The 22417-nt window shown below is 36.6% G+C and overlaps 1 non-coding gene across 1 annotated transcript; it reads left to right on the top strand.

Moving 5' to 3' along the window:
* The first annotated feature begins 3647 nt into the window (after positions 1-3647).
* LOC122218760 lies at positions 3648-3754 on the top strand. The gene has a single exon (XR_006202091.1). It is a non-coding gene; the product is annotated as a U6 spliceosomal RNA (small nuclear RNA).
* Positions 3755-22417: the final 18663 nt, after the last annotated feature.

The following is a 22417-nucleotide window of genomic DNA, read 5'->3' as shown; positions in this document are numbered from 1 at the left end:
GATAGGAATCTAAAAAAGAACCAAAAAGATACAATAGAGATCAAAAACACTGTAATAAAAATGAAGAGGGCTCTTGATAAGCTTATTAGAACTGTGGACGTGGCTGAGGAAAAAATATCTGAGCTAGAGGATATATCAGTACAAATCCCTAAAACTGAAAAGCAAAGAGAACAAAGACTGACAAGAAAAACAGAGCTGAATATCCAAGGACTGTGGTACAACATGGCAAAGGGACTTTGCACATGTGATTGACTTAATCTTGAGGTGGGGAAATTATTATCCTGGGTTATCTGGGAGGGTCCGATAAGAGGGAGGCAGGGGAGTGAAGGAAAGAGAAGAAATATGTGAGGATCGAAGCAGAGGGGTGTGTGTGTGTGTGTGTGTGTGTGTGTGTATGTGAGAGAGAGAGAGAGAGAGAGAGAGAGAGAGAGAGAGAGAGACAGAGAGAGTTTGGAGGATGCTACATTATTGGTTTTGAAAAACAGAGGGAGGAAGGAGCCACTAACCTGCTAACAAAGGAATATAAATGGTTTCTAGAAACTTGAACAAGAGCAGGAAGTGGATTCTTCCCTCAAAGCCTCTAGAAAATAAAATCCTGCTAACACCTTGATTTTAGCCCCAGTGAGGATGATTTTGGACTCCAGAAATCCAGAAAAGAATACATTTGTGTTATTTAGACAACCAAGTTTGTGGTAATTTGTTACAGCAGCAGTAGGACTCTAACATACTACCCCAACATGTCACAGTTTGGCCAGGGCAGGGCCTGGGGGAGCAGGGCATATATAGGCACATAGATTGCAATTGCAAGATGTTGTGAAAACAAAATAAAATAAACTACAAACAATGCTTGTTGCAGCATAGAGTAGTATGAAACTAATTGCCTACAAGTTTAAGAAAAACCCAAAGAGGCAATGACATTTGAATTTATTCTTAAAGAACGTCTAATAAACATGTGGTAAAGTGTTCTGGGCAAATGAAAGAGCTTGATTAAAGGATGGGCCTATAAAAACATCCAGAGGATATGGGAAAAAGTAAAAGTTACTAGAAATATTTTTAAAAAGCGTGTGTGTGGGGCGCCTGGGTGGCTCAGTCGGTTAAGCGGCCGACTTCGGCTCAGGTCATGATCTCGCGGTCCCTGAGTTCGAGCCCCTCGTCGGGCTCTGTGCTGACAGCTCAGAGCCTGGAGCCTGTTTCAGATTCTGTGTCTCCCTCTCTCTGACCCTCCCCCGTTCATGCTCTGTCTCTCTCTGTCTCAAAAAATGAATAAACGTTAAAAAAAAAATTAAAAAAAAAAGCGTGTGTGTGTGTGTGTGTGTGTGTGTGTGTGTGTGTGTGTGTTAGAAGGAAAAAAGGTGGAAACGGTTGAATTGAAACCAGAGGGTTAGATAGGAGAAGGATTTCTAAGGACTTCAGATTATATGTGAAGAGATTGAACACCATTGCTTAGGAATAAGAAAAAAATCAGGTTTCTTAATATCTATTTTTAACAAAGTATCCCCTGTCCACAGTTTGAAATGACAATAATGAATATTAATGTTCCATTGCCCTACTCTTTCCCATCACTGAGTCCTGCTTCTTGAGGTCAATCACTTCTGCCCTTTCATTTTTCTTCCAATAGATATTTACCTCAGTCATTCTGAATAACGTATTTATGTTGCTAATTTGTATTTTTCAGTATCAGTGTTCCTATCTCCCTACAAAGAAATATGAAGATTAGGATCTCTTACATATACCCCTCCCCTGCAATACTTTCACTGTAATTAAAGTATAATTTCTTAAAATTAATAGTCATTTGGTGTTTACATTGCATGACTCTACATATTATTTATGGCTGAACCACCGTATTCCAACTATATGTCCGTTCTTTTTTTAAAGCTGTTTTTTTTTTTTCTTCCATAGACTCTCTACCTAACAATCAGTTTCATTCTGATTGAACTAAAAAACTATACAACTTCTCTTGTAAAGGTAACACATCAGTTTCTTTTTTTGTTTTCTCCTGGGAGACATCCTACCTAAAGGCCTCTAAACTTTCTGCTCCAATCTGCACTGGCTGAGCTTTTCATTGTAATACATTTGTGACTTTGTATTTTATCATATAAACTAGGACATCTTTGAGAGTGACAGTGTTTTATTAAAATTACATCAGAACAAGTGTAAAGCAAAACTGCCTGGAACTAGCTAGATTCCCTTTGTGTCTTTTTTTTTTAATTCTCCTGTTTCCTGTATTGCATCTCTTCCCTTTTCTTGGTATTCTCATTTGTTTTTATTTGGTTGTACACCAGGGTCCTCTGAGAATAGTGCATGAGAAAGTACTTCATACTTCATATTGTGGTTTGCCCTGGTATAAAATGTTAGAAGTAGAAAGTCATTTTCTGTCAGAATTCTGAAGACATTTCAGTGTTAAGGGTGAGAATTCTGAGTCATTTGGATATCCTGGTCTTTGTATTAATTTAGTTCTGTCTTTCAGGAAGATTTATGTATTTTTATGTATATTTATGTATTTTCATCTCTGATATTATCAACTATTATTGCATGTAATCTATACTTCTTTCTGGAGTCTTTAAGGGTTTTTCGACTTATATATGGTACTCATGTATATCATTTTGGTAACAGTGATGTAGGTTTTTCTTTTTGAAAAACTATACAAGGTGGGATCTTATAGTAACAAATACTGTACTACTTCCTGCACCCTTCTTATAATCCTGTTTTCTACAGCCAGGTAAATTACCTCATCCTATTTGTTTTTGACCTACCAATATTTTGATTTGTTGCCATATATCAACATTCGGTTTTCAACTTTTTGTTATTACCACTTCTCCATCGAGGCGGTTATACATTTTTGGGTTTATACACTTTTTTTAAAGTTTATTTATTTATTTTGAGAGAGAGACAGAGAGTACGAGCAGGGGAGAGGCAGGGAGAGAGGGAGAGAGAGAATCTCAAGCAGGCTCCACGTTGTGAGCACAGAGCCCCACACAGGGCTCAAACTCATGAACCTTGATATCACCCAAGCCAAAATCAAGAGTCTGATGCTTAACTGACTGACTGAACCTCCCAGGTGCCCTGCGTCTATACAACTTTAAACTCACTTGATGTCCTTATAGAAGGTTTTGAGCGAGGAATCGAGATCAACAACTGTGTTCAAGCCACCATTTTAAACAAAAGCTATTCTTATTATTATTATTGAAAATTATCTCTGGGACCATGAAGATAGATAAATTAGGGAAGGATTAGAACCAGGAAAATGATTTTACTGGCACAAGAAGAAAGTGATGAGAACCTGTGATGGCAATAGTGATAACAAATTGATTTAGAAATAGTTCCACTGTAGGGGACAGGAAGGAATTGAAGCTAACACTAACTCTGCAGTAGAATGAAGGATGTTGCTCCTTGATGAGAAACTGATCATGGCCTTTTGAAGTCTCTAATTTATCTCTCTTCTACCTTTCCTTACTAATTAAGAAGATCATTCTCCAGCACTTAAGCACAATTGCATTTATACAATTTGTTAAAATACAGCACAATTGGAGTGACTGTCAATTCATTTGCTAATAAGATCCTTAAAATATACTATAAGTGATCCTAGGAAAGTTTGTCTACGCCTCAGTCTCATTTCTTCTCTGTTTTCTTAAATTTAAAAACTTCTTGTGTTTGCTTCAGCAGCACATATACTAAAATTGGAATAATACAGAGAAGATTCGTGTGGCCTCTGCACAAGAATGACATGCAAATTCGTGAAGAGTTTCATATTTTTGATCTGTAAAGAGAAGCTCCAGGCCAAGAAGGAGGAAATCATCAAGACTCTGTCCAAGGAGAAAGAGACCAAGAAATAAAACTCCCTCTCCTTTGTTTGTACATAGTGGCCTCGGCAATGACACAGATCACTTATTCAGTAAGACAAACTGTTATCTGCCTAAAACAAACAAACAAACAAACAAACAAACAAAAATTAAAAACCCCACAAAACTTCTTAAAGATTAACTATTTAAGAGTGCAAATATTAGTGCCTGGGTGGCTCAGTTAGTTAAATGCTAGAGTCTTGATATTGGCTCAGGTCAGGATCTCACCTCAGTGAGATTGAGCTCCTGGTACGGCTCTGCACTGACAGCATGGAGCCTGCTTGGGATTCTCTCTCTCCCTTTCACTCTGCCTCTCCCCCATGAAAATAAATAAATAAGCATTTAAGACAAAGCTTGCAAGAATTAAGAGATATTCCTTAAGTGATGTCAGTTTGCTTACTTAGAATATTTTTTATTTTTACTTTTTTAATTTATTTTTTTAATTATTTATTTTTGGGAGAGAGAGAGAGACAGACAGAGCATGAGCAAGGGAGGGGGAGAGAGAGAGGGAGACACAGAGTCCGAAGCAGGCTCCAGGCTCTGAGCTGTCAGCACAGAGTCCAATGAGGGGCTCGAACCCATGAACTTTGAGATCATGACCTGAGCCTAAGTCCAACACTTAACCGACTGGGCCATCCAGGCATCCCTAATTTATTTTTCAAAATTCAAGTTAGTTAACATACAGTGTAGTATTGGTTTCAGTAGTAGAATGCAGTGATTCATCACTTACATGTAACACCCAGTGCTCATTTGAACAAGTGCCCTCCTTAATGTTCATCCCCCATTTAGCCCATCCCCCCAATCCACTTCCCCTGTATTTAAGAGTATATATTTAAGAGTCTCTTATAGTGTGCCTCACTCTCTGTCTTTATCTTATTCTTACTTACCTTCCCCTACGTTCATCTGTTTTGTTTCTTAAATTCCACATATGAGTGAGATTATATGATATTTGTCTTTCTCTGTCTGGCTTATTTTGCTTAGCATAATACATTCTAGCTCCATTCACATTGTTGTCAATGGCAAGATTTCATTCTTTTTGGTCACTCAGTAGTATTCCATTGAATATATATACCATGGATATATATCTTCTTTATCAATTCATTAGTCAGTAGACATTTGGCCTCTTTCCATAATTTGGTTATTGTTGATAGTGCTGCCATAAACGTCAGGGTTCATGTGCCCCTTTGAATCAGTATTTTTGTATCTTTTGGATAAATACCTAGTACTGCAATTTCTGGGTCATAGGGTAATTTATTTTTAATTTTTTTGAGGATATTTGGAGGAAATTTTGAAGAGATGTTAATCTTCCATTAGTGTCCAGGTTGGTTTGACTAGAGACCAGAGATCTGTCATGCACACACCCCATAGCTCACTCTCTCTCCCCCTACCTCCATGTCACTTCTTTTCTCCTCTTCATTTCTTCTTTGTGGCTTCATTTTTTTCTAAAACATGATGAACAGGTGGAATCATAAAGTGCTAAAGTAGAGATAAAATACATTTGTTTATGTAGGGAAGTTTTGACTTGATGGAATTTGTTATGGAAACTGGTACCCCAAACGTTAGACCCTGTTCTGCAACTTCTAGTTGTTCCCTGAGTTAGACTCTGTTTTTGACAAGTCGGTTACATTTTCCAGAATTCACTTTCCTTAAAGTTCTGGGTTAGAGCTTGCCTTCATTTGGGAGGCAAAAGTGGTACAACAACAATGGAGCTAATGGTCTTTTAGGCAGGTATGATAAAAGACAGATACAGAAGCACCCACCATGTCAAAGTGTTTTTGCTTTCCTCCATTTTGCTACCAGGTCTTCTCCAGTCCGCTAGCCTCACTGACCAACAGCTACCTTAGTGCCCCCATCACACACCTTGACTAAGGGCCCACAGAGGCAGTAACAACACAGATGAAGCAGTTTTCCATAGACTTCTCTGCCAACTGTCTTTAATGGTCTATGCCTTACTTCCCAGATTGCCCTTCAAGATCCCACCTATAAGCTTAGAGAGGGCTAATTTTAGCTCTTGTCATCTAACTCCACTTCTAGACCTTTCCTTACCCACCTTTTCTCACAATTGTGTGGTACCTTGTTTCTAGTATAAATTCTTATTTTACATGACCCCGAATAGCCAAAGCAACCTTGAAAAAGAAAACCAAAGCAGGAGGCATCACAATCCCAGACTTCAAGCTATACTACAAAGCTGTAATCATCAAGACAGTATGGTACTGGCACAAGAACAGACACTCAGATCAATGGCACAGAATAGAGAACCCAGAAATGGACCCACAAACGTATGGCCAACTAATCTTTGACAAAGCAGGAAAGAATATCCAATGGAATAAAGACAGTCTCTTCAGCAAGTGGTGCTAAGAAAACTGGACAGCAACATGCAGAAGAATGACCCTGGACCATTTTCTTACACCATACACAAAAATAAACTCAAAATGGATGAAAGACCTCAATGTAAGACAGGAAGCCATCAAAATCCCTGAGGAGAAAGCAGGCAAAAACCTTTTTGATCTTTGCCGCAGCAACTTCTTACTCAACAGCTCTCCAGAGGTAAGGGAAACAAAAGCAAAAATGAACTACTGGGACCTCATCAAAATAAAGAGCTTCTGCACAGTGAAGGAAACAATCAGCAAAACTAAAAGGGAATGACAGAATGGGAGAAGATATTTGCAAATGACATATCAGATAAAGGGTTAGTATCAAAAATCTATAAAGAACTTATCAAACTCAACACCCAAAAAACAAATAATCCAGTGAAGAAATGGACAAAAGACATGAAAAGACACTTCTCCAAAGAAGACATCCAGATGGCCAACCGACACATGAAAAAATGTTCAACATCACTCATCATCAGGGAAATACAAATCAAAACCACAATGAGATACCACCTTACACCTGTCAGAATGACTAACATTAACAACTCAGGCAACAACAGATGCTGGCGAGGATGTGGACAAAGAGGATCTCTTTTGCATTGTTGGTGGGAATGCAAGCTGGTGCAGCCACTGTGGAAAACAGTATGGAGGTTCCTCAAAAAACTAAAAATAGAACTACCTTACAAGCCAACAATTGCACTAGTAAGCATTTATCCACAAGATATATGTGTGCTGTTTTGAAGGGACACATGCACCCCATGTTTATAGCAGCACTATCAACAATAGCCAAAGTATGGAAAGAGCCCAAATGTCCATCAATGGATGATTCGATAAAGAAAAGTGGTATATCTATACAATGGAGTATTATTTGGCAATCAAAAAGAATGAAATCTTGCCATTTGCAACTATGTTGGATGGAACTGGAGGGTATTATGCTAAGTGAAATCAGTCAGTCAGAGAAAGACAAAAATCATATGACTTCACTCATATGAGAACTTTAAGAGACAAAACAGATGAACATAAGGGAAGGGAAACAAAAATAATATAAAAACAGGGAGGGGGACAAAACAGAAGAGACTCATAAATATGGAGAATAAACTGAAGGTTACTGGAGGGTTTGTGGGAGGGGGAATGGGCTAAATGGGTAAGAGGCATTAAGGAATATACTCCTGAAATTATTGTTTCACTATATGCTATCTAATTTGTATGTAAATTAAAAAAATAAAAAATAAAATAAAAAAATCCTTATTTTACAGTAATCAAAAGTGTTTTGCTTCTCTGATACTACATTGAACAATACCTTCACCCAGTTCATTTTTTAATACTTTTATATTATTAAAGTTTTAGCTGGGCATGTACTTGCCTGCTGGGGACTATATTTCTTCCAAGCCTCACTTACAATTAGACCCTGTAAGTAAATTTTGCTATGGACAAAGATGTATGCAGTTTCTCTCTTTTTTTTTTTAATTTATTTATTTTGAGAGAGAGTGCAAGCAGGAGAGGGGCAGAGAGAGAGAGAGACAGACAGACAATCTCAAGCAGGGCTCTGCCCTGTTAGCATGGAGCCCAATGAGGGGCTTGAACCCGAGAACCTTGAGATGATGACCAGAGCTGAAACCAAGAATTGGATGCTGAAACCACGGAGCCACTCAAGTGTTCCTCTTTTATTTAAAAAATTGACTTTGTCTCTACATTTTCTTCCTTCTGTCCAATGAGATGGATTATGACATATGGTGACCCAGCTTTTACCATGTAAATGAGGGCCATTCTTAAACTATGGCAAAGCAACAAGGAAGAATGGACCCAGGTCACTGAATGATCTCTGGGACCAAGTTATACTGCCACCTGGATCTCTCACCTCTGACATGTTATGTGAGCATAAATAAAATTATATCCTACTTAAGTGTATTATGGATTCCCTTAGTCAAACACAGCCATGTGCTAAGTATTACAGGCAATATCATAAAACCTTAGTGATTTTTATGGATTTTCTGTGGAGCTGTTTAACTACTGTTACTCTGCTACTTCTCCTCTAGCCCTTACTCTGTGAGTGCACAGGCATGTGCATGTGTGCAGATACAGATAAGCTTATAGATAAATGCATATGTATGCCAAGTATAAATGGACAGGCATAATGTCACAGACCAAGGCAGAGGTTGCATTAGAACCAGGTAGGAGTGGACCAGACATTTACTTCCAAGGTTTTGGTTGGTGTTTCCTAATGAAATAAGTTATTTTTTTTTTAAATATAATGTTTATTTTTGAGAGACAGAGTGTGAGTGGGGGAGGGGCAGAGAGCAAGGGAGACACAGAATCTGAAGCAGGCTCCAGGCTCTGAGCTGTTGTCAGCACAGAGCATGACGTGGGGCTCGAACCTATGGAATGGGAGATTATGACCTGAGCTGAAATTGGACACTTAACCGACTGAGTCACCCAGGTTCCCCATGAAATAAACTATTTTGACCAAGAACTGTTAAGGAAAGCTCACTCTGCACAGGGTTTCCTTCGTCTTGCTGGATGTGGGCTAGTATTATGACTAAAGTATTTTTTTTAATAGTGTACTTTTAATAAACATGCATTTTTACTTAGTTTTTATAACCTTGGTTATGCACATACTCATTGTTCATTGTGAGAAGAGCTACCTGTTTTCAAGGAAGAAAGAATGTCAATTCAAGTTTGGGTTAAGGCCAAGTTTCCCAAAGGACAAACTTGCTGGCAGCAAATCTAGCAGCAGAAAGTATATCCTACAGCAGAAGAGAGCCACCACATCTATCTTCAGTATGAACACCCAGTGGCTGTGCTGTCTATACATAAAGTAGTGAGGAAAAGAAATGAAGGATACATTCTTAAAAATAAACAGGGTAGTGCAGGAAACCAGGATTTACATCAAACAAATATTTGGCAATATATATGAGTGAAGTTATATGCAAAAAATCCAAAATATTAATAATCATGGCAAGAGCTTCAGAAGGCATAAAGTATACCTGCTAATGGTGGGAAAGCCATGTGCAATATAGGATTGATGCTTGTGAAGAGACAAGAAAAAGATAAGATGTTGAAGTGAGTCCACAAAGCATGAGACACATATACTTCACATTAAATAGGCTTGAAACACTAGAATGCACCGAGTGGTTAAAATAATTAAAGGAGAGCAATTGAGATGTAAAGACGAAGGTGAATGCTCTTAGAGAGAGCATTGCAGCCTTCATTCTCCCAGTCAAGGATGCAGAGCGGTCTCTGTCCTGAGACAGAAGGCGCTTCGTGCCAAGCCGTCACCTACAGCTGCCTAGCAACCAGCCCTTCTAGTAAAGCAGTGCAGAAGTTAATCTCTTTGGTAAGCATTTGCAGCTATTAATTTAATTAGCAAAGGCAGCGTAGCATGAATGATCCCGGTGCAATAGCAAAATATTAATGAAGATTTTGAAATTCTAACCTTGAATAGGCACATTGGAGACTATACCCTAGTCATACTGGGCCAGGGGAAACTCATTTAAAAATAAAAGTATTGCACAAACCTTTCTCCTTTGCAGTTAGGTTCTATGGGGTTACAGGAAGAGACTACAATTTAAATTTTCCTCTCTCTTCTCACAGCACAGAAACTTATTGTCTGGCTTTGAAAGTGAGACTGAATGAGGTTTTTCTAACTCTAAAAATCTATAACTCCCAAATACCCCTCCCCCAATATCCTAGTTTTAATTGTACTATTCCTTAGAAGACCCATGGTTTTACCAACATAATTGTCTTCAAGGCAAACTGTGTTGGATAACTTTCAAAGGCTATTAGTGTTCCTCTTGTTAGCTGGCTAGAAGGGCAACTGTTCAGTGATAACAAGAAATGTTCTAGGGCTTTGACTCTGAGGCTGAGTGTTCTGTCCCTCAAGACTCCTGCCCAGACCTCTTCATTTCAGTTTAATAAAAGACAGTTGTGTTTCAGATGTATCAGAAAGTCAAGTTCCATTAAAAGCAGATCACCTAGCATTTTATGTACTTTCTAACAACTTTTTCCTCTGGCAAAATGCTTTAATGGGATACTGATTCTTGACCTTGCAAAAAAAAAGAAAAAAAAATAAAAAAAAATTGTGTGGTAAAACTTAAATGTTTTTTCAGGCTTTAGTGAAGATACAATGGAAAAAAATTAAAACCTCCCAAATCCTTCTTTTGCTCCTGTTTTATATTTTTCAAATTAAAGAGTAGAATTTAACAATATTCTACTTTCTGCTAAGAAAACTAGTAATCTGTTTATTTCCTCTTTGTCTACTACCACAAGTATGAGGTCCTTCCATTTTATAAGAAGATCTGAAGTTCAAAATTAGTTCTGTAGGATACTTGTGAACTGATTACAAACAGAGTCAAGGATAAATGCCTGGAGAAAAATCTTAAATCAAAAGAAAAGGGGAAAACTACCATTACTGTATCAGAGATGGTTATTTAAAATTATGAAGTCGATGCATTACTCTGAAAATAAAACTTTTCCATGGGCAGGAGCGAAATAAGTATGTGTGTTTGTGTATTTATGTGTGTGTGTGTGTGTGTGTGTGTGTGTGTGTTCTAATTACTAACTCCATGAGTATGTTTCAATAGGATATACAATTATAAGAATAGAGTTATTTAATTGGAACTCACTTGGCTTCAATTCTATACTTACCAACAATACATAAAAAAAGAAACAGAGGCATAGAGGAAAAAATCCAGTGTTTTTCAAGCACTCATTTGGCCCAAAGGATAATCAAATCAACTGATTTTTTTGGAATTATGGATGAAAGTTAAAATTCTTAGCTAGAAATGTATTTGTCTGACCATTTAAGGTATTGTTTCTCAAAGTGTGTTCTTGGATCAGTAACTTCAGTGACACAAGGGAATAGTTGAAATGCAAATTACCAGGCCCCTCTCCATATCTAAGGATAGGGGTAGGGTTTAGTAATCTGTATTCCAAGAAGCTCTCCAAGCAGTTCTGATGTGCACTGGTATTGAAAGCACTGCTTTGATCTGTCATGTGATATATATACCATACATCTCTCCAATAAAAATTTATTTATCCCAACATCCTGGCAACTATTATAAATATAATAATCTTGTTACTTCAGGTAAGTTATATCTAAATTAAAAAAAAACATTAGCATTTATTTCTGAGGGAGAAAGAGAGAGAGGGAGAGAGACAGAGCATGAGTGGGGGAGGGGCAGAGAGAGAGGGAGACACAGAATCCGAAGCAAGCTCCAGGCTCTGAGCTGTCAGCACAGAATCTGACACAGGCTGTTTCAATAGGATATCCAATTCACAAACCGTGAGATCATGACCTGAGCCGAAGTCAGATGCTTAACCGACTGAGCCATCCAGGTATACCATATTTAAATTAAAAATATATATATTGTTCTTATTTCTTTTTTTATTAGTGGAGTTTTTTTTAATTATAAAATTCACATATTCACAAGATACCAGAAAATGTTTTTAAAAATGGAAGAAAAACTGACATTCAGAAATAAGTCACAAATAGCATTTTGTTAAAGAAATGTTCTAGATGCATCTTTATGTGCACATAAACCTACACATGTATAATCATGATCGATGGTGTCTTTTGAGAAGATTTGATTGATTTTTTTTGCCAAAATATGAGTTAGAAATTCTTTCAGTGAACCTTTGCTAGGCTATGTGTAAGCTAAAGAAATTTCAAAATCTCTGCAACATATAATCATGCACATTCATATTCTTTTTTCTTGGTTTACATGAATGCTACAGGGTCTTTGTGGCTGGCGTGAGCCCCATAAACCTTCTTATACTGGGACCCAAGCTGAAGGATCAGCCCCTCTCTGGAATGTGCTAATTTTATGCTCAGGAGCAGGACCAAACTGAAACATACAATCCACTTAATGCTTTTGCTCAGAAGTGGTAGATGTCACATTTCATCCTATTGCCCTTACCAAAGCAAGTCACAAGGCCACACTGGCAGGGCAGCCAAGAAAGACTCTGCCCTGTGGAAAAGTGCTGAAGTCACAGGGCAAGAGCCTGGACTATAACACCCTTAGAAGAAGGGGGTTGATGCTCAGGGAAAAGAACACAATCTACCACAGGTATTTTGTCCCCTTTCTGATTCCACACCACCCCCTCCTCCTGAGTAAATGGCACTATTGTCTTTGTTCTCTGCATTTCAGCTATTATACAAATATTATTTCACTTTCTTCACCTCCCTATTTTTCTTCCTTCAGGACTTTTGCTGGTTTCACTGACTGAGTTGATGATCCTCTTCACCATCAAATTACTGCTCTTTTCTCAGAGAACTTTCCTATCCCAATACCACCTCACATGCTCCAGTTATATGCTTTTACACTTCGTTTTTATTATTTAGCTGTTATAATAGTCAATAGTAATAATAATTCAATAGTGATTATTGACTAAATGTTTTACTCCAAAAGTGGTTTCAGAATTCCATGAAGACAGGACATGCTCATTTTTCTCTCCATTGTATCTCTAAACAAAGTGTAGAAATAATAGTAACCCCATAAATATTCACTGAAAGGCTGAATAAATATTTTTGTTTTTTATCTTTTGCAATATTTCTTTTTTGTTATGGTAATTTTGAAGATATACAACTATTTATTTTATTATTTATAGCTTTAAATAAAACAATTGAATCTATATTTATTAATCTATTAGTGTCATACTGAAGCAAAACTTTTTATTCATCATTTGAAGAATAAAAGAAGTTGTACCTTACACTTCCTCTTCCCATTAATTTTCCAGATTTTTGTTGGTCTTTTTTGTGATGTTTGTCTCAATCCAGTTTATTTTTATTCCAGAGTATTTTATTCAGGAATTTTGATATCTGCATTCTGTATTATATATGTAATTTCTAAAGAGTTTTAGATTTAGTTTTTTGTTTATAGAATATTAAAATTCACTGTTTATCCTTTATAATCTATGTTCTCATTTGTAGTTTATTTATTTTGAGATATCTCTGGGTTAGTGCTGGGTTTCACTAGTAAGCAGGGCTTTATAAGAAGGGTATATATAGGATAGAACTCCTATGTCCTCACAGTAATGAGAAGTCTTTATGTTAATATTGTAAGTAAGCTATAACATTATTGATGTAGAATACAATAAAGCATATTCTTTCACTCAAATTCTCTACACATTTATTCCAGGTGTGTTTTTTTTTCTATTTTTAAAAATCTTTTGTTATTAAAATTCTTTATGTCTTTAGGGCTAATACATAGGTCTTTATTTAAAATCCTATGCTTTCCTGTAATCATCAAGACAGCATGGTATTGGCACAAAAACAGACACATAGACCAATGGAATAGAATAGAAACCCCAGAACTAGACCCACAAACGTACGGCCAACTGATCTTTGACAAAGCAGAAAAGAACATCCAATGGAAAAAAGACAGTCTCTTTAACAAATGGTGCTGGGAGAACTGGACAGCAACATGCAGAAGGTTGAAACTAGACCACTTTCTCACACCATTCACAAAAATAAACTCAAAATGGATAAAGGACCTGAATGTGAGACAGGAAACCATCAAAACCCTAGAGGAGAAAGCAAAAGACCTCTCTGACCTCAGCCGTAGCAATCTCTTACTCGACACATCCCCAAAGGCAAGGGAATTAAAAGCAAAAATGAATTACTGGGACCTTATGAAGATAAAAAGCTTCTGCACAGCAAAGGAAACAACCAACAAAACTAAAAGGCAACCAACGGAATGGGAAAAGATATTTGCAAATGACATATCGGACAAAGGGCTAGTATCCAAAATCTATAAAGAGCTCACCAAACTACACACCCGAAAAACAAATAACCCAGTGAAGAAATGGGCAGAAAGCATGAATAGACACTTCTGTAAAGAAGACATCCGGATGGCCAACAGGCACATGAAAAGATGCTCAACGTCGCTCCTCATCAGGGAAATACAAATCAAAACCACACTCAGATATCACCTCACGCCAGTCAGAGTGGCCAAAATGAACAAATCAGGAGACTATAGATGCTGGAGAGGATGTGGAGAAATGGGAACCCTCTTGCACTGTTGGTGGGAATGCAAACTGGTGCAGCCACTCTGGAAAACAGTGTGGAGGTTCCTCAGAAAATTAAAAATAGACCTACCTTATGACCAGCAATAGCACTGCTAGGAATTTACCCAAGGGATACAGGAGTACTGATGCATAGTGGCACTTGTACCCCAATGTTTATAGCAGCACTCTCAACAATAGCCAAATTATGGAAAGAGCCTAAATGTCCATCAACTGATGAATGGATAAAGAAATTGTGGTTTATATACACAATGGAATACTACGTGGCAATGAGAAAGAATGAAATATGGCCCTTTGTAGCAACGTGGATGGAACTGGAGAGTGTGATGCTAAGTGAAATAAGCCATACAGAGAAAGACAGATACCATATGGTTTCACTCTTATGTGGATCCTGAGAAACTTAACAGGAACCCATGGGGAGGGGAAGGAAAAAAAAAAAGAGGTTAGAGTGGGAGAGAGCCAAAGCATAAGAGACTCTTAAAAACTGAGAACAAACTGAGGGTTGATGGGGGTGGGAGGAGGGGAGGGTGGGTGATGGGTATTGAGGAGGGCACCTTTTGGGATGAGCACTGGGTGTTGAATGGAAACCAATTTGACAATAAATTTCACATATTGAAAAAATAAATAAATAAAAATAAAACCCTATGCTTTCATTTCTAAAGTCTGGCTATTTGCTATAGGGTGAATTCCCATGATTCATATTTACCCCAAAACTTCCTTTCCATGTAATATGAGTTATCAATTATTTATAATTGCTCTTAAAATAAATATAAAAATCTTTAAGATGGCCTACACATCATCTGATCCCAAACTGTCTTGTGCTCAAATTTGCCAAGAGCAAACAAACATTTCTGTCCCCAGTTGCTTAAACAAGAGGATATACATTACTTTTAGCCAAAAGATTTCTCTAACAGAAATAATATTTTCATCAGGACAAATCTACAGCCATTGAAGTTCAATGAGGTTAAAATTCCCTGAACTAATAATGCCTCATCTCATTGCCACTCTTCCAACATTAGTCTGAGTACGACCGTCAGCGTTTAAGAAAGAAAGGGAATCAAACGTTGTTGTTCCTGTTTTTGAGATGACATGTGAATCAAAGCCTAACCTCAGTGGCTCCAACCAATCTTTTTCATGCATTCATTTTATATTTTCCGTAAAACCAGAAGCTGACACTCAGAATGGTTCTTCTATCTTCTTACCTATTGTGTAGTTTGGGATATTGTTGAAATTACTTCAATAACTGGCAAGCAAGCAAAAAAGCAGTGAAGTCATCTAGAGACTGGGCTTCAAACAACTTCAGGAAGCCTGGGGTTGGCTGCTGATGTTTCCGCATTAGTTAATGTCACCACTGTAATGGGAACTAGCAGCAGAGCAAGAATTTGAGATGACACCTATCATCCAAGTACAGAGGAGCTAGAGAAATGGAAATAGAGTTTTGCCTCTTAACTTCTGCTATAATATCCATGCCTTTCTATTTTAAAGCACACTTATTTATTTACTAATTTCCTTTACTTCTTTTTCTATAGTAATTGACAAAAATCTGGTTTTGTATTTTTCAAGGATCACGCAAGAAATTATTTTTTTCTATTTTCTTTAATCAACAGATGTAGACTACTTTAAGCATCCCATTAAAACTTTAAATGTGGGAACAAATACTATTTTTCTGAATACAAAGGCACATTGAAAAGGCAAAGACCCAAGCAGATGTGGTGTCCTTGATGTTCAATAACATGAACATCATGTGGTATGAATGTATGTATTTGTGCATATGTGCATGTGTGTCATCAATGAAAATAGTTGTGCCAATTAAATATCAAAAAACTTGACTCAAATGTCTAAAACAAGGACATTTTTATCTCATATAATCCAAAGTCTGAAAGGAGGATAGTTCCAGGCTCTAGTTCCATTTATTTGCTCTTCTCTCAACTCTTCCCTCATTGCTATGCAGGTTTTTCTTTTTTCTTCAGACTGCCTCTCTCATCATCATAAGATGGCTATTAGCAGAAAATAAGGCAATGTGCTTCCTTGTTCATTTCTAGGGCTAGAAAGAGAAGAGTTTGTCCCAGAATCATCGAATATAAATTTTTTTTTGTTCAGTTTGACTGGTCCAATTTATATGAAGTGCTCATTCAGTAATAATTATTAGAAAATAATATGCATTGATTAGTATAAGCCAAGATTCTCTAACAATCCCTGGCAAGAGAGCTGAGATGACCATGATCGGCTTAAGCTAATACACACACATCTCCAGAGTTGGATGTGGGATCAGCTTCTCCTGACTCACTTGAGCTATGGGGAGTGGGTGGTTCCTGAAGAAAACTGGGGTTTTAGGGGAGATTGGTCACTGTGAAGGCAATAGACAATGTCGCTTCAAAAGACAGTGTATATCTTATTTGGAGGGACATCTGAGACCAGCCAGATGAGAGAAGTAAATGAGTTTATTTTCTAATATCTTATGGAATACACATGATTCCTGACTTAACAATAGTTTGATGTATGATTTTTCGACTTTACCATGGTGCAATAGCAATATGTATTCAACGGAGACTGTAATTCATGGGGCACCTGCATAGTTCAGTCAGTTGGGCATCTGACACTTGATCTCAGCTCGTCATGAACTCAAGGGTCCATGAGATCAAGACCCGCATTGGACTCTATGCTGACACTGTGGAACCTGCTTGGAATTCTCTCTCTTCCTCTCTCTCTCTCTCTGCCTCTCTCACTCTTAAAATAATTAAATAAACTTTAAAATTAAAAAAAAATAAATTGTATTCCAAAGTTGGAATTTTGATCTCTTCCCGGGATAGCGACATACAGTAAGATACTCTCTCAAGATGATGGGCAGAGGTAGCGAGTTGCAGCTTCGTCAACAACTGATACACAGACAACCATTCTATACCAATATAATCATTTTTTTACACTTTTAGAACAATATTTAACAAATTACATGATGTATTCAATACTTTATTATAAGACAGGCTTTACATTAGATGATTTTGCCCAACTGTAGACTAATGTCCGTGTTCTGAGCATGTTTAAGATAGACTTAGTTAAGCTATGATACTTGGCAGGTTAGGTGCAGTAGATGCATTTTCAACTTATGGGAGTTTCAAATGATGGATTTATCAGGATGTAACCCATCATAGATCCAAGAAGATCTGTACAGAATAATGATTACGAACTTAGCCTTTGTAGTGGCATGGTCCTGGATTATAAATTTAAATCCATTGCTCACTTACTGAATGAGTTTGGCCAAGTTATTCTTCTCTAAATAAGGAAACACTAATATTTAGCACATAAAATATTTTTCTTTCTGTAATTATTTAAGTGACATAATTCATGGGTTTGGAAATAGATGCTGACTATTTTTACTATTAGTTTTCCTTAAATTTCAAGAATGTCATTTGAATAAATTGTTTATCATTTTCTTTTTTGTTTGTTTGTTTATCATTTTCTATTAAATTTCCTAGAACACTCTTTTCCATTATAGGAAATACTTTTTCCCCTTCTATTTTATATTTAAATATTTTTTTTTATTTGCATTAGTCTCTTCTTCAGAGACATAATCATGTTTATGTTGTACTCATTCCATAGCTGTCATTTTTCTTCTTACCATTTATCTCTTTATCATTTTTATTTGCTTTCCCTGTGATTTTCTTAGCTCTACTCTACACATAACTGATTTGGTTTTGTGTTTGTCAGAGTTTCACTCCTTGCTATTTCTAATATGTTGCTTGGTTGCGAAAAGGTATAGTTTTTCCATTTATTTCTTGTCAGCTTCTTTTAAATTTTCTTCTGTTGCTTTAGAATGTCATCTTTGAAACTTCAGTTCATTAAATCCATGTTCTTCATTATTTTCTTGACATTGCCAAGTAGTGACTGCAATTGTTTTTGTATTTGGGGGGGCAGCTCTATTCCCCAAATGGGTACTTTATCAATATTCTGCATAATAAGTCCTTATCCTTATTTATTTGTATGTTTATTTACTATTCTGTATTTTGCATTAGTTTTATTTTTTCCCTCATTGCATATTTATCTTTTATTGGGGGTAATCTAGGTCTGCTGTGGCTCCTTAAAATTATAGGAATTAATTCTCTTTTATCTTGTTCTGCTGTCTGATTTTTATTTTTTTTTATTTTAATTAATTAATTAATTAAACTTTATTTGAGAGAGAGAGAGAGTGAGCAGGGCAGAGGGGGAGAGAGAGAGAGAGAGAGAGACGGAGAGAGAGAGAGAGAGAGAGAGAGAGAGAGAGAGAATCCCAAGTGGGCTCCATGCTGAGCATGGAGCTAGATCTGAGGAACCTGGGGTCATGAGCTGAGCGGAAATTGAGAGGTGAACACTCAACTGACTGAGCCACCCAGGCACGCCAGCCGTCTGATTTTTAAACCCTGCTCTTGAGTTGAGGCATTAGGAGTTGGATGTGTCCAGTCGTTATTCTTGTCTTCCTTCTGCAATAGGCATTACCCTCTCTACTTTGATGAATATCTAATCTTGTTCTATGTTTCCTATAATGCGCACTTCAGTCACTACGGTGTGAATTCCTCATAGAGAGATTTATGTTTCAAGTGGTTACCTTTTTAACTATTTACTACTTTTTTTTTACTACATTTTTTTATTTGTTTGCTGCTTCTATTGCTTTTGTTACCATTACACTTTGGAGATAGTTCCCTGTTCTTATCTTCTGTTGGGACAAAGTGGGAAGAGGTTGACTTTTAGCAGGTCTTATTATCTGAGCATTTGGATGTTATTTATTTGCAGTAAAAATAAAGCACAGTTTGGGAATATTTAGAATTTCTTTTTCAGAGTGCACTCATTTTGTTTATGCTCAATTTGTTCGAGGTGTGATATATCACTTAGGAATATTCCACAGGAAATAACAGAGTGATGGATAGCACCAGCACACTTTCTTTTCTGAATTAGTAGAATAGTGTTTCATGGCCAAACTTAAGAGGCAGTGAGACAATAAGAGAATTAGTAGCTTTTCATTTTCTGTGCTGGAGCCTGGTGACAGAGAAAAAAGTCGGGTTTGCCTGAGGTAAAGTCCAGTGTCTACTACAGGGGCCCATCTGATTTGCAAGTTACTTGCACTTCAAGCTGTATAGTCTGTGACCAAGCAAAAACAGATTGCTTAACATCTCTTGAATCTCTATAAATTTTATTCCAGACCACGTCCTCACTAATTCTCTCTTTGCTTAGAATATCCTTCACAGCTCTTTCTACTTACGAAAATTGTACTCAACCTTGAAGGTCCAACTGGCATGTCAACTCCTCCATGAACACTTTCTGATCTTACTCATTACTTACTTACTCTTACTCAGTTTCTTTCTTTGTACTTTGAACTATGATTGCATTTCAAAAATTGACTTTCAAAATGTTTGTCTGATATGTATTTCTCCATGCTTATTATTATTATTCCCGTTAGATTGTGAGATATGCAAAGCTGATATTTTCTTTTTCTTTATCTCTTTCAAAACGCATTGCAAAGTGCTTGGCACATAGAAAATGCTCATGTTTTGTTTGATTGTCCATCACCCCACCCCCCCAAAAAAATAAGGCACTCCATTGGATGTATCTTATTCAACCAGAAATTTGATTTATATTTAAAAACACATCTTTGGAAAGAAATAAGGAATACAAGTATATATTATAGTTTGTAGTGCTTCTCTGAACACTTAGGTTAAAATTATTCATTTAGATACTTTTATTTATTTTTTCTTTAAAAAATGAGTAGATGTCTATCCTTGCATAATTCTAAGCACTTCAGTTACTGAAGAGACTCTTGAGGAGAGTGGATGATTTACAAGAGGAAAAATAAACTTGATTCATCTTTTTTTTTGTTTGGTCTCAGGGTGGCTGTGCTTTATCAGGTGGAGGGCCTATTGAACAAGGTTTCACAGAGTTTTCCACTGACATAAAAGTCAGTGACATTATGTAGGGACCGTGTCTACAGATGATAAACAATGCCAGACTCCATGTTACCTTTATATGTTTCTTTGGAGCCCAGACTAACATTTAAAGCTATATAAGTTACAGTTTCCCACCATCTACCTGTCAACTATGCTAACAATATTATGAGTCTTCTGTGTTCAGCTGAGCTGACCACATCTAAAGTTCAGAGGATAGGGATTGGGATTCCTGCTTTACTGTTGCATTCTACTTCCCCTCTTTAAAATCTTATATGTAGTTACTTCTTGGAGTTTACATATTGCTGAACATTCAATGCCCTAGTTAATGTAAACAAAATCCTGTATAATCCGTTCCCAATCCCTTCTGATTAAATAACTGCTCCACAATTCTGTCTAAGTGAGAGCAGTGGGGCCAGTAAAGCTACTTAAGCTTAATTGTTGTTGGCATTCTTTTCCACTTGGGGCTTTAATGGGATGTTTTTCTTTGACGTTTTTTTAGCTGTAAAGCTTCCTGGAATTCCCATACATTTTATAGGAATGTTTGTATTAGTTGAAGACTGGATTTTCCTCTTAAATTAATTCCTAACAAGGAAATGAGAATCAGTCATGGGAATACGTGGTGAGGATCTCAGAGTACTAGATGCCATTTTTATATGTTGTAATTTTTAAGTGCTACAGTCTACTTCTGAGAATATATATATATATATATTTCATATATATACATTTATATATACATATATGTATTTATATATTATAAGGCAATATACAAATATTATAATAAATTATAATGTATGTACATATGTTTAAATAGTTTAAACATATATAGAATGCATTTACATATGCATACTCTATAAGAGAATATTTCAATATTTGTATTAAAATTAGATCTATAATATCAAATATATAGGACGTAAGGTTTTCATTTTGTTTTGCTTTGTTTAAATTATTTGTTGACTTATATTCAGTAATATAAATAACTTCTTTATTTGACAGTTTTTAAAAAAACATTTTCAGCAAAATGGATAAAAGACTTCAAATAATATGCATGCATTTCACAAAAATAAAAAAAAAATACTCCAGTAGCATGATTCCAAATTACAGAACATGTCTTTCTCCCAACTCAGATTTCTGTTCAGTTTAATCAGAAAATGCCAGAGGACCAGCACTTTCTGGATAATAGAGAATTCATTAAGGAGAGTCTTTAGTCTATATAACTACAAATTGTACTCACTGTGGAAGCATGTTAGAAAACATAGCTCTACTTTTTTTTAACATTTTGCTGGAAATTCTCATGCACTATACATATGAATGCTTTTGAAAATTTTAGCACCTGTTCTATGATTCAAAATGCTTAATGAATTAAGGAGCAACTCAAATCGAAAACTTCTAAACAGGAATCTCTTTATTCAGAATACTATAGAAACTTAATATTGTCTATTTAATTTTTCTACAAATCCAGTTACCTAAAAAAAAATTACAATATTCACTTATTGTAAGTCCACATTTTCAACTCTACTTAGGAACATACTTCTTCAAAAGAGTCCAATGGCTTTCTGAAGTGTGTTTTTCACAAATAATTATTCATACAACTAAAAAGAATGCCCTGTTACACCAGTCTGTGAAAAGACCATCAGGTGTATTTCTTTAAATACCTGAACTACTATGGTTCACTCCCATTTGTCCATGTCTTTCTTAAACACTTCTTAGCATCCGTTTCGAACTTCTTAAACACCTAAACAGTCCTCTGCTCACGTGTTAGTACTGTTGCCAGAGCCTTTCCTGTGCAGACTCAGTTTTTTGGGGTTCAGCCATGTCTTTTCACCTTACGGCCTGAAAGCCTTCAATATTTAATTTTTTTTAATGTTTATTTATTTTTGAGAGAGAGAGGGGGGGGGGGGTAGTGTGATTGGGGGCGGGGGGAAGGACAGAGAGAGAGGGAGACACAGAATCCGAAGCAGGCTCCAGGCTCTGAGCTGTCAGCACAGAACCTGATGTGGGGCTCAAACTCACCAACCGCGAGCCGAATTTGGGCGCTTAACTGACTGAGCCACGCAGGCGCTCCAGTAGGACTTCAATATTTAGCAATAAGTTCATAAATCTGTTTTAGAAAGCCTTCCCTGGGGTCCAAAATCTGTTCCAGGAACACTGAATGAGAAACTTCTGGATTTTGCCACCTCAAAAAACTTAAACTCTCCCTCACTGGGAATTTCTAGTAAGTTGAACTCCTAGGAGCTGGTGTAGCTTTCTTTTTAAATTTTCCATGAATAATGTG

The sequence above is a fragment of the Panthera leo genome, chromosome B1, assembly GCF_018350215.1.
Source record: "Panthera leo isolate Ple1 chromosome B1, P.leo_Ple1_pat1.1, whole genome shotgun sequence".
NCBI lineage: Eukaryota > Metazoa > Chordata > Mammalia > Carnivora > Felidae > Panthera > Panthera leo.
Note: the sequence above shows the minus strand (reverse complement) of the source record. Positions and strands in the feature narration are given on the sequence as shown.